The sequence below is a fragment of the Papaver somniferum genome, chromosome 2 (assembly GCF_003573695.1).
Source record: "Papaver somniferum cultivar HN1 chromosome 2, ASM357369v1, whole genome shotgun sequence".
NCBI lineage: Eukaryota > Viridiplantae > Streptophyta > Magnoliopsida > Ranunculales > Papaveraceae > Papaver > Papaver somniferum.
The window spans coordinates 78,822,112-78,825,985 of NC_039359.1; the positions used below are offsets into that span (position 1 = coordinate 78,822,112).

The 3,874-nt window shown below is 37.7% G+C and overlaps 1 pseudogene; it reads left to right on the forward strand.

The window, feature by feature from the left end:
- Positions 1–641: 641 nt before the first annotated feature.
- LOC113354682 lies at positions 642–741 on the forward strand (annotated as a pseudogene).
- Positions 742–3,874: the final 3,133 nt, after the last annotated feature.

Consider the following 3,874-nt stretch of genomic DNA (forward strand, 5'->3'; position numbering starts at 1 on the left):
TGTTACTAGCTTGTAGACTCTGTTCTACGGATAACTGGAATTTTGCAGTTTGCTGAGTTAACAAGGAGAGATTCCTCTAAACTTAGGATTTTCTTATCTGACTGATTCTGAAACTGAGCTAGTCCTGAAGGATTCTTAGTATAGCCAAAACCTGGGGGAGCATTAGAATTACTAAACTGACCTTGACTTTGGCCCTTAGACCACGAAAGGTTCGGATGGTTTCTCCAACCAGGATTATAGGTTTCTGAATATGGGTCAATCTTTTGACGGTTATCAAATCTAGTGTTATTATAAAGAGCATTGGCCTGCTCTTCAATATTCTGGCCTTCCCAAAAAGGCTCCACTCTACCACTAGTCTGGCCCACTTCTAAGGCTTCTAACCTTTTTGCTATAGCACAATTTTGGCATCTGATTCATAGCCTCCTTCTACCCTATTAACGTTTCCTCTACTTAAAAGAATTGTTTTCTGGGGTGCCCTACTATTTTCCCATTGCTGGGTTTTTTCGGCGATTTCATTAAAAAATTCCATCGCCGCATCAACAGTTTGGTTTTCAAATCCACCAGTGCATAGAGACTCAACCATGGTCGTTGTGGAATAATCTAAACCCTCATAAAGGATCTGAACTAGCCTAACCTTTTCTAAACCATGATGAGGACACTGGGATAATAAATCATTGAACCTTTCCAAATACCTATATAAAGATTCTCCCTCTTGTTGTGAAAATGTGCATATTTGCGTCCTAATAGACGATGTTTTGTGCCTAGGGAAAAACTTATTGAAAAAGGCAGATGTAAGTTGTTCATATGTCTCAATTGACTCGGAGTCCAAACTATACAGCCACGACTTGGCCTTATCTTTCAGGGAAAATGGGAATAACCTAAGTTTCAAAGCATCATCATCTAAGCCTCTAATTCTTAGAGTACTACAAATTTCCTCAAAATCCCTAACATGGTAATAAGGGTTTTCATTTTCTTTCCCTAAAAAGATTGGGAGCATCTGTAAGGTCCCAGGTTTCAGTTCATAGGGTGCCTCCGTTTCAGCTAACTTAATACACGAAGGACGGGTAGTCCTAGTTGGATTCAACAAAGCTTTCAAAGTTGCCATTTCTGGCGCTATCGGAGCAACAGGATTCTCTCCTCAGTCAAAGAACGTTCAAAAACAGACTCTTCAAAAGCCGGACTTTCTAGATTAAGGTAATCGAGACGCTTCGAACTACTAGGTTTCTCTCTTAACAAATCTACCTAGTGCGTCTCTTTTACGTTCAGGCATACAATAGAATTTTCTAAATTGGAAGGGTAAGCAAACACAGATCAAGGCCGACTCAACCAAATCAAACCTATTGATTTCTAGCAAACAAAAAGCATGATGGCTCCACTTAGATTGTTTCTAGACCAGCTTCTAATCCTTCGAACGGGAATTCGTTACAATTTAAGCAAACCCCTCTGGAATCAATCCGAGTTAACGTAAGTTGAATAGAGGCGAGGGAAGCTCGGTGGAGCTTTGATACCCAAGGCCTCACCGGTATTACAAGGCGGCGCAGTCACGCATTCAACTTACAGAAACCGTCAAGAACTTCGAAGTATGCTTAAAAGAGTAACCAATATTTTTCGAATGACTTTCCTGTTAAGCTCGTTACCCTATCGGTCTCGTTCTAGTCAAAATTTTAGGCTTAGGTTCGCGTAGGTTACGTGTTCCTAAAGCGGGCAAGAAGAGAACGGTGATGAAATCCGAACCCTTATCTTGTATGGCCAGGCCTTGCCCTTTACTAGAAAAATAAATGTCCGTATTCAGTCCTCAACATATATGCATACGAAGGAGTCCAGTAACTCGCTGACAGGGGATTCGCGAGTGTTTAGAATCTTACCTCCTTCCAGACGGGGGATGAATCGGTTGTAGTCGACTCGGGCCACTGACTCCGATGTCTAGTGTACGAACCCAAGGTGCAGAGACAATATCGTAATTGTCCTCCTTCTCTGCAAACAGTTTATATTTAAAGTACCCTTCCGTAGGGTAATAAAAAAAATGTCCCAAAGTCCAAAAGTCCAAAAAAAAATAAAAAAAATTACAAAAATAATAAAAATAAAATTGTCTTCTTTTTGTTCTTTTTGCTTTAATCTTTAGCTCCAAGTCTTTATGAAATCACCAAACTCCTTGGCTCAATTTTCTTTATGATCCAGAACCTGTAGACACAAGATAAATACCCAAAAACATAAAAAAACAAAAATAATAAAAAAAAAAAAAATAATAAAAATAAATCTAAAACCCTAAAAACAAGTCCGCGTCGGCGGCGCCAAAAATTGATGTGATTTGTAGATAGTGGTAAAAGTGGTTCGATTCTCAGACTTGTGAAGGATATTAATTAGACTTAAATCTAATATTAAAATAGAAAACTCACTAAAATTATAGCAAACTCAATCAAAGATGATATCAATACTAAAAGAAACACTGAGGCTAAGATTCCACTATTTTCCAAGTTCAAAGTGATTAAACCAATACTTATATTTATGCAATTTTCTTGTTTAATTTGATTCTAAATATTGCAACAAGTAGATTTTCAAAAGTAATAATTGTAAATACCAAGTATGAAGCATCAAAAGTCTTAAAACTAAGCATACTCCATCAAAATAGATCACAATCACTCAAATAAAAATCATATTCAATAATAGTTCAAGGCAAATAATCATATAATTATTGCAAATAAAAAGATAAAATAGAATATACCACTTTTTGTTGGAAAAATAGCTTCCTCTATCGCCTCAGCAATGGGTTTAGCTCCTCATATTAATCATGATCTCAAAATATGTGTTTGTTGCTCAAAAGATGATTAAAAGAGTGAAAAGTAATAACACAGACTGTTTGCAACAGTGTATTGGTGTTGCAAAACAGTTACAATGGAACTGTTACAGAAAAATGTTGCTTTGTCGCTGATTTAAGACTGCCCTGAACAGCTTAATGTTCTTCAGCTGTTAAACAGACACTTTTCTGCGACTGTCTACCGAGGGTCAATGTTCTTCGCGTTCTTCTTCTTCAACAGCAGCAGCAGCAGCAGAAACAGAGTTTGGTAAAGCTCTGATTTCTTCTTCTCTGGCTCTCCTTAGGTTCCCAAACTCTCGACACCTCCTATATGACCCAAGACATCTATTATATCAAAAATACCGATTAAATCTCTCCCAAATCTTCCAAAATCTCTTTCCTTCTCTTCACGGCCAAGTTGCGACAATTTCTTGTTTTAGGATTTCTACGCGTTTCTGAGCTTTCCTTTTTATTCTAAACTCTTCCTTAGATAGATACAAATCTTTGGGAAGGTTTACAGCGTTTAATCTCTCTAAAATTCCCTAAAACAGGTCACACACGTGACTTTCCATATTTTCTTGTTGTGAGAAAAATCCGTCGTTGAGCCCATTCTAATCGATTTAAACACCCATATCAGATTCCTAGACCCATAAGATCTATCCTATGAAAATCAGAGGTTTAATCGACCTCAAACTCCTCCAAATCACGATCACCAAAATGTTCTTCTTCACTGCATTTTTCCCGCCAATTTTCTGGTTTTGAATGTTGAAGATGGTTGCCCCTTATCCAGAGTAGGGGTGCGATTAGCAGATGCTGGAAATGGGATTCCCCTTAGTAATTAGGTTACCCCTTATCCAAAGTGAGAGTCCGAATAGCAAATGTCCTCCGGGTGCTTTCCGACAACTTTTCGAGCCTATTTTTTTCCAAAAATGTTTATTAGCCAAAAATACCTACAAATAAATAAAACACCATAATAAGTACAAAAATGAGCCCTAACAATATATAGAATCGAGACAAATCGGACACAAAAATGTGTCTATCACTTGCTGATAAACTTGCTTCCCTTCACTAGGTTATAAG